The 9,915-nt window shown below is 35.9% G+C and overlaps 1 long non-coding RNA gene across 1 annotated transcript in view; it reads right to left on the reverse strand.

Moving 5' to 3' along the window:
- Positions 1-9,740, reverse strand: part of LOC116668121 — a 32,173-nt gene extending 22,433 nt beyond the window's left edge. The window contains exons 1-4 of the long non-coding RNA XR_004325193.1: positions 8,984-9,740; positions 7,460-7,557; positions 2,788-2,904; positions 213-294 (exon numbers count right to left, since the gene is read on the reverse strand). This is a non-coding gene — a long non-coding RNA (uncharacterized LOC116668121). The remainder of the gene's footprint in view (positions 1-212; positions 295-2,787; positions 2,905-7,459; positions 7,558-8,983) is intronic.
- Between the last annotated feature and the right edge of the window lie 175 nt (positions 9,741-9,915).

A 9,915-nucleotide genomic window follows, 5' to 3' on the forward strand; every position in this document is an offset into this window, starting at 1 on the left:
TCTGGAAATCATAAAGATAATTCTTTCCCACTTTCTATAACTGGGAACCCTGAAGGTTGTCTCCCTATTTAATTACAGATATGGGAAATGATACATCAAATATATATATTTTTGCTTAAATTCATTTTGCCAAAATTGTACCAAGCTCTACCATCTCCACAATAGAACACACGACTTGAGATAATTAAATGAAAAGTGAATACTGCTCTCACATTCACTGCTTCAAACTTCATGCTTCTGCCTCTTTTTAAGGATCCACATTGCACTGTCAGGTGCTTTGTTCCTGGACATACACTGCAGAGAAAAGAAAATGAGTTAGATACAGCGGTATGGGATTGTGTTCACTTACTCATTTACTCTAAGTAATATGGACCTAAGGGCATGACACATGGTTAGTTAAAAAAGCAACAGCCTAAGAATTACAACTTGTAGTTTAATTTGGGTGCTGTTTTAAATGTCTTTGAATTTCCATTTTCCCACTGAGAAAATGGCGAAAATCCCTGCCTCGAATCTACTTGTAGGAATTTTGGGAGGAATGGGATAATATGTTAGAAACACTTTGAGAATATCGAAGGTTAGCTGTATCATAATTCTTGGTATTTTTAAGTAGCTTTGGCTTTAGTTAACATAGATACCACCAAGGAAGGCTGGAGAGATAAATGGTTCCTCCCGTTATAGGCCTTTCTCAGAATTTCTCAACACATATCAACACATAGCAAAATAATATTTGTGATCCTTGATTTACTTTAAAAAAACAAAATACAATATAAAAAAAAGCATGAAAGAAGACCGGTAACTTTCTGTTCAGATCAAAATTTATTTTAGAAATGTTAACTTCACCACGAACTATTCACCTTCAGTCTTGAATGTACTTCATATGGATGATTTAAATTTCTGATTTTCTGGTTTCCACTGATAAATTCTGCATTTTGACAAGTTTTGATGAAGCCTATTCACTCTAGACAATTTATGCAAACCTAACTTGAATAGTTGATTTTGACTTTATCCCCTTGAGTTCCCAGAACTGTCCTGATTAAATTTTAAAATATAATTACAGGTAGCACAGTGAGTCAGTCAGTTACTCAGAGAAATCTGCGCTCTGAATGCCTACTTCCTGCAGCACACTGCATTAAGCGCTCTGGAGGAGGGCGGGGGTGGATGGGAACAGTCATCGTGACATGATTTGAGGATTATTATTAAAACAACATATCACCAAGTACAAAGTACTCAGGTGGCAACTCTATACACAAAAATTCAAGAAATGGAGAGTAAAAGCACCTTTCCTGCTCTAACTGCCCATCCTAAATATTTAGTAAATGTGTTTTGTGACCGTTAGTAGCCTTGCTGGCATTCCAGCAACACAAATTAAACAATGTTGGTCTACGTACAAATGGGCAGCCTGGATTGGTGTAGAGTAGTTCTTTAATTTCTTTTACCTGATGATACTTCAGTAGCTTTAAGTGAAGGGTCAAGTAGAGATTCTTTTTCAAAAAATGTTTTTATTTTGGAATAATTTTAGTTTCACAGAAATGTTGAGAAAATAATACAGCGAGTTTCTATATACCCTCACCCAGTTTTCTCTAATGTTAACATTTTACATTACCATAGCACATTTTTTAAACTTAAGAGCCAACTGGTTTATTACTACTGATTAAATTTTGGAATTTATTTCAATTTCATTCATTTCCCACTAATGTCTTTTTCTGTTCCAGGATTCAATCCACAAACTACATTGTATTTACAAGAAGAGACTAACGACTTGCTGCTGAGATTCAAAAATTAGCCATTTCCGGGCAAATGAGGCTAATCAGGCAAAATATTAACGTGAGCGGTAACAAAAATGAATTGAGTGTCCAAGAGCCACCTGGGCACACCGTAGTGTCAGATTCTTAACTAACTTTGGCATAAAGTAAATATGATTTTGTAGGCAGTCATTAAACTCTTTTATTCATGTAAAGATATGATTTTATCAATATAAACTGTACCATCATTGCCAGAGTTTTGTTTTTTCTTTTCTTTTCTTTTCTTTCCTGTTTTGTTTGTTTGTTTTTTGGTATATCTGTGAGAACATTTTGATGTGGTAATTCTTTTTGTATCACCTACTGTGAGCACCTAGATTTTCAAAATGAAGACACGGGAAGAGGCTGATTTGGTTCCCAGTTAGGGAAGCTGACCTTAGACATTTGAGAAACAAAACCTTAGATGGTCTGCTTATGTGTGTCAGAAGATAATTATGGATCAAAACCAGTGGGTGCATCCGGATCACATAGAGGGCTAGTTACAATACAGATTTCTGAGTCCCATTCCAGGTCTGGGCTAGCCCAGACATTTGCACTTTCTAACAAGTTCCCAGGTGCTGTGGATGCAGCTGGTCCTCATACAGGCTTTGAGGATCACTTTTGTTGATAGTTACCGGAAAGAAAAATAAAGCCATTTTGTTCTGACAAGGTATAATCTTTGGTTCCTGGATTTATCTGTTGCCTACCACTCAGAGAAGGGATCTGTTGAATCTCACTCCATGTCCGTGCAAGGAATAAATTAGAAAATAAAATAAATATATTAGCTTTCCATAATGGTTCTCACTGATCTAACTTCCCTTCAAGCAATGCAATCATTTTCAAATAATAAAATATTGTTTTTAACAATAATAAAATATTATTATAAATCAACCATAAATTTTTGGTCTGAAGCAATGCCTCTGATTGGTCAATAGGAATTAATAAGGGTGAGGGATGTAACGCACATCTTCAGCAGTGGGTCTCAAACTTTAATGTGTTTATGGCTCACCTGGGAATCTTTCAGTTGGTCTGGGTGTGGACCCCGAGATTCTGCATTTCCATCAAGCTTCCAGATGTTGCCATTGCTGCTGATCCATGGATCATACTTCAAGTCAGCTCTATGGGCCTTTTGAAGGTGTTAGCAAATACAAGATGTTCTAGCATCTGGTCATCCCTAGAGAACACTGTAACTTCCTAGCATGTCTCTGTTCTAGAAACACTGTCTTTGATGAAGGCAGAGTTTGGAGTACACTGATCTGCATCCTGAATTCTAGGCTTTAGTATAAAGGGATGATTGTTGGGAAACTAAATCAAAATCTCTCTGGAGTGTACTGGCATGTGGTGGAAACTTTGGAACCTGATCACTTATGAGTAGTCCTTTATCCCTAATCTCTACTTGTTTGCTGTAGTCAATCTAGTAAATAGAAGTGACATAAGGAAAAAATATAGAAGATAAGAGTGTAATCCAGTTGTTGTGCAGTTTCTGCCCACATCACTGCTGTCAATGCTGACCTCATAAACAGGTCTTCAGTTCCTCAGACTGTTCTTTCATCTCCTTATCTCAGTCTGTCCCAGAGGTCCTCCTGGCTCTTATGATGGAAATTCCAGGAAAACTACTGACTTTTGTTATTCCTCCAAAATACAGCTTAGCTTTCTTTCAATTTTGGAGCCAAAGGCCAACATTATGTAAGACTTTATTCTCCCTATTAGAGTGTAAAGGGATAAAGGATAAGGAGTCTTTTTATCACTATTTCACTGGTTGCTACAGAAAAAAAAAAAGGAAACTTCAGAAAAATTGAAAAGGTCTGCTGATTGCCTCAAGGAGAAGAGGAGTGGCTATTAGAACATATTCTTTTTCACAGTGGGTTGAAATAGAAGAAAAACCTTAGTCAGAAACAACAAATAGTACAAACTTTGGCTCTCCTGAGATGCTGTCTGAGGATTCATCACACAGTGGGGTGGTGGTGTGCATCCTGCACAAGTGAATAGGGTAGAAAGACCCCCACAAAGCACCCTCGGATTGCCTCTGTAAGTAGACTCTCAAAATATATTCAGGTTAATGATAAGGTTGCTCTAGCTAACTAATGGTGGCAATGGAAAAGTAAGCCAACCTTCAGGGGTCCACAGATGAAAAAAGCTAACAGTGAGATGGCCCAGCTGAAGAAATAGCCCTGGGAAGCATACCTCAGCAAGAGGCCCTCACCACCCCAGTTCTCCTAACGCCCTGCTTGCATCCCCTGCATTGCATTTTGGGCACTGCCATTAGTATCATGGAGCCAAGGAAGCCCTAGTTCAAGGAAATCAGAATTTCAGAAACCTTCTATCCAGCACTGTGAGCCTGGCAGCTTACCAGTACCTGAAGACTTTTCTGATGAGCTGTAGTAGTGATTCTGACACATGTGATTTTTTGATATTGTATAATATAATGTGTCAACTTTTAGAAGACAGGCATAACTCAGAGAACTAATATTTTCCAGATGGCCAGTGAATGCATGATGTTACAAAATCATGTGTGGGTAAAAGATCCATTCGAAATGCAAAATAGATCAATAGATTTTAATGTACTGGAGCATAAAAAGTTTGTTGATATGATTTCAGATTATTCATTGTAACTAACCTTTAGAAAACTTACAATTCTCAAATTTTTGTGTATCAAAGAAGAATATCCAGTTGTCTGAAAAAGTTCTTAAATACTCCTCCCTTTTACAACCACCTACGTGTCTGAGCCAGATTTTTCTTTACATACTGCAACCAAAATGGTATGTCACAATAGCTTAAATATAGAAGTAGATATATATCCAGCTATCTCCTATGCAGCCAGACATAGAAGATATTTGCAAAGCATATAAAATAATGCCACTCTTCTCATTAGCTTTTTTGTTTGGGAAAATACAATCATGTTCATAGTGTGTATATTACAGCATAATGGGTATAGAGTCATTATTTAAAAATTTTTTTTCTCAGTTTTAATTTCAGTAAATATAAATAGATACAACCCACATAGACAAAAGCTCTTTGAGGTCTTCAATAATTTTCAAGGACAAAAAATTCTAAGACAAAAAGTTTGAAAACTGCTGGCCTAAGCTAAGGACTATGCTTCATTACCTTCCATTTAAAATACTGTGTCTTTGATAACTACATGTAAAGTAGATGAACAAGGACCTACCATAGAGCACAGGGAACTATATTCAATTTCTTGTAATAAAATATAATGGAGAAGAATCTGAAAAGAATATACACGTATGTATGTATATGTATAACTGAATCACTTTGCTGTACTCCTGAAACTAACATTGTAAATTAACTACACTTCAGTAAAAATTTTTTAAAAAATACTGTGTCTTTGATAATCATACAGAATGTTTGCTATATTTTATGTTTGTGAAATGATACAGCAGAGAATATTTTATTTCACATAGTAATTCTTTCTACAATAAGGAAAATTAAGACATACATATGGAGAAAAATAAACAGTATTGGTTAAAACAAATAAATATTTGTGTCTCCAGTGTGGGTGCTCTAATCACTACATGTGGGTTAATATCTATGGAAAATACATTCTGAGCTATCAACAAGGAACTTACAGTTACACCTAATCTGGCATTTTGAAGAAGACATGTTGAGAAATTTGGTCTGATTATAAAACAAGGTCGCAGTCACAGACCCTCTTATACTTTGGGATTTGCTTCTGTACTTGTTGGTCTCTACCCACTGCAGTTATCTGAGGGCAGGGAGCTGGTTTCTTTTTGACTTCTAGAGCCAAAGGATCTGGCACAAAGTAGGACTTAATAAACATTTGTTGAATGAATGAATCAACAGAACACTAAATACTTATATATAAAAAAGTCATTTCAGGCTGATATTTAAATTATATTTATGGTTGCTCTGTAGTCAGAAATACCAGCTAGAGGCACCATATACATTGCAAAGATATAAATAAAAGCTCCTTTGATAAACTCAAACAACAAGAAATCACTTTAGATGATACTTCAGTGAAATTGCATTTTAACTGTGGTGTTGTATACCCTGGTCAAGTGAGGATCAGAAATGTGTATCGCCAAAGAAGACACATATGGAACTATATACACTCTGGAAATATTAACAGGCAGAAAAATCCATTTATCTTATTGCTAAGGATCAAGCTACCTGGAAAATATAGTGAGGACTGTCTCTGCATCCTATACCATCATGGTCAAGTTTAGAGTCTACTGTAAAAAGTTAAAGGCCTCAAGGAGATGATTAGAAATTATTCCAAAGATAATCTGAAGACTTATTTCTGGAAGAAAACTTCTGGTTTCCGAATATATTTCTGGCTTCTGCAAAGGCCACCATACGCATTATGTCTATTTTATAGTTTAGAGTATATACAGATGACAGTATTCACGATATAATTACTCTCCAGGTTTTCAACATATGAAAATCTTTGTATTTGAGTCACTCTAATTCAGTTCCTAGGAAGGAGTGTGGCTCTCATATCTCCTAACGAAATTGCATTCATTCCACTTTTGATGACTTTAACTTCTTTCAAAGGAGGGCTGACACTGTGACAGACCTAATAACACAATTACAATTACAATCCTTGTAATAACTTTTCAATCAACTTCCTGTGTTAGTATAATCTGGGAAACAAACTTCATTAAGTCACTAAGATAACTTAATGAATAGAATAAATGAAAAAGAGAACTCAAAATTCCATCAGGTTAAGTAGTTTAAGTGCCAAAAACAGGTCTTGGTTACCAAGGAAACATTCACAGATGAGATGCTAGTTCTGTAATAGTTCTATTGTTCTGTCAAAAGAAAATTCAGAGATATAACCTGATATAAACACTTTATCAAGCAAGAAACAAACAGGGAGATTTTGAGCTGAAAGTCGTTTGAAGCTCAACATTTAGCAGTTACAGCTCAGTTTATAAAGTGTGAATGAGAAAGTACATTGTTTTTGTTTATCATGATTGGTTACTAGAAATTTATAGTCTGTTTATGGCAGTAGCACTGTGTAATATTAATGGTATATAGTGAGTGATTAGCTGGGAAGCTATAAGGTCACACTGACCTGAAGAAAGGTTAAATTTTGTTTTAGGTCAGAGTCACTGTTTTGGGAAAATCAGGATAGTTTAAGTTTTAGTTACATAACTATGGTGTTTGATCTAAGAGTATATTCAAAATGTGGCCTCTGGTTTTTTTTTTTTTTTAACAGTTCTCAGCACAAACCAACAGGCATAATTCAAGTTCAGAAAGCACTGATTTGTGTTTATCAAAGGGTTATATCACACTGTAAATACAAAATCTTCCAGCCCCCAAACTGGTATTCTTTTTTTTCATTCCACAGGTTAATATTTTGTGTCTTTGGAATGGTTTCTGTGATGTAAAGAGTATAAGTCATATTGAAAACTACAGATCAAATTTTCTCAACAGAATTCTTGATCATAAATTTTTTCAGATCATTGAACTCATCTAGTGTTGTATTCCAGGGTCTCCCAAATGTCAGAATTAAAACAAGTAAGTAAAAAATATTTATTAAATACAAAACATTAAGTGTTTTGTTTTTAAAATAATGTATATTCAGTTAGGAATGGGCCCTGAAAATAATGAACAATGAAGCAATTGCTGAGAAGAAGCAAATGGAAAAAACTGACCTCATGTTAAGGAGCACTGTACTCTGACCGCTATTCAGTACTTACACTACAATTGCGCTTCATCTTCTTCTAAACTGAAGCTACTTGAGGGCAAACATGATGTCTTTGTTTTTCTCCACAATGCTTAGCTTACTCTCTTAGACCTAGAAGTAATAAAAATAGCTCATTAGCATTTATTGACTGTGTGTTCCTTTAACATACATTATGTCAACAACCTATGCAGTATATAATCAGCCCAGTTTACAGATGAAGAAAATGAGGCTGGCATATTATGTGATTCAATTCAGATTTTATAGCATTTAAGTGAGTCAAAATCTGAACACAGATCTGAACATAGAGTCCACTGTTTCCATCACACTTACACTATTTATTTACTGAGTAGTGTTAACTACGTATGTACTAAATTAATCAATGCTTTTGTGATTTCTTCCAAGTAAGAAGTTTATTCTGATCGTAGAAGTCCTTTTATTCAACTCACACAACTGTTATTACAAATAAGCCATGAAGGCAGTCTCTGTAAACAGCTTTTGGTCTCATTTGTATGGCACCTCTGAATAAAGTGAGGATGGCGACATAAATCTGTTTCAGGATTATTTTGTATTCTTATGAGGAGAGAATGGATTATATGTAGGGAGACAAAATATTAAGGCTAGAAGAAACTTCCAAAACATTTTCTCAGTTTATATTTTTTAGGTAAAGTTTGGCTTGTCTCCTCCTACTTCACCTCCCCCTCCCTCAACCCCTCCTCCTCATTTTTGATTTGATTATTCCTCTTTAAATAAACTACATAATATTTTATGACTTATTGAAGCCCAACCAATATGTCAGTGATTTCTGAGTTCAACGCTATTTTTTCCTTTCAATTATATTATATAATTCAGATCCAGTTTGGATCTAAACATGATAGGTTTTGTTTTCTAATCACAATTTTGGACTTGTGGCTTGATAATAGGATTTGATGGCACTTATATTCTAGAAGACTGTTTTGATGTTTTTAGCATCCTGTTTAAAAGAAACTGAAGAGGTGAAAAATGCAGTATGGACACCAGAGTATCAGATTATCATAACACTCAATGTCAATACTGAAACATATAATTTAAAATTAAGGCAATTTCTGGAAAATTAACTGCTGACAGTAAACCAAAAGGAATTACTTTCATCTCTGTTTGGAGAACATTTTCATAAAATTAAAATGAGGAATACAGCAAATGAGGATATACAAATATATCCATTGGAGAAACTCTTTCTTCACTCAGCTTCCATGACACTACTGTCTTGATTTTCCCTTCTCATTCTCCTTTACTGTGTCCTCCTTTTCTCTCCATTTCTTCATGTGAGACTGCTCCAGGGTTCAGTCCTTCATCTTCTTCTTGTTTTCAGTACTCTATCTACACTCACTGTAATGAAGTACTGTGTATATACTGATGACTCCCCAGTTTTTATCTCTAGAACACACCTCTCTCTCCTGCTGCAGAATCATACGTCCCAATTGACTTTCTGACAACAATGATCAGACGACTAATAAGTGTCTCAAACTTAACATTTTCATTACTGAAATCTTGATCTTACCCTTCAAATTTGCTCCACCTGAAGCCTTTCCCATCTCAACTGATAGTAACTCCATCCTTCTAGGCACTTAGTTCAAAAATCTTGGAGTCATCCTTGACTCTTCTTTCTCTCATGCTTTTTATTCAATCGTTCGGAACTCTACCTTCCAAAAGAATCTCATCACATTTTACCACCTCCACTAGAACCACCCTGGTTGAAGACATTCACTTCTCCCCTCCATTCACTTTCCCTCCCCTGTAGTCTATTCTCAAAAGAAGAGTCTGAGTGATGCTTTCAAAACATAAGTCAGGTCACGCTATTCCTTTTCTCAAAATCCTCCAAGAAACCTGCATCTCACGTAAAAGCCAAAGTCCTTACAAAAACCTACACAATCTGTCATACCTAATCCCACCCCCACCCCCACCCCCGCCTGCCCTTACTTTTCTCCTTTCTCATTTGACTCCTGGCTTCCACGGTGTTTCCTGAACATGCCAGGCTTGCTACTGACTAGGAGCCTTGGAGCTAGCTGTATGTTTCCTTTGCCTGGACATCTCTTCTCCCAGATAACCAACTTTTCTCAGATTACCAGCTCTGTCCCCCAACCCCTCAACTGCATGGTTTACCCCATTGCCTCCTTAACATCTCTGCTCAATGGAACTTTTCCAATGAAGTCTACTCTGTGAATTCTATTTAAAAGGTGCAATCTGCCCCTCTAGCCTCTCCTCATCTTCTTTTATTCTGTTCTATTTTTTCCCATACCGTGCATTAGTTAATAGTTACTACACTATTTGTGAGCTCATTTTATTTTCTCTCTAGTAGAACGTAAACGCTTTATGGCAAAGGTGGTTTTGTTCATATGTTTTACAGGATCGGCACATGGAAAACACTCAGTAATGGATTCCACCAACTCATCATTTCACTGTTCACACAGCTGGCGTAAACCTCCTAAGCTC

This window comes from Camelus ferus, chromosome 13 (assembly GCF_009834535.1).
Source record: "Camelus ferus isolate YT-003-E chromosome 13, BCGSAC_Cfer_1.0, whole genome shotgun sequence".
NCBI classification, from domain to species: Eukaryota; Metazoa; Chordata; class Mammalia; order Artiodactyla; family Camelidae; genus Camelus; species Camelus ferus.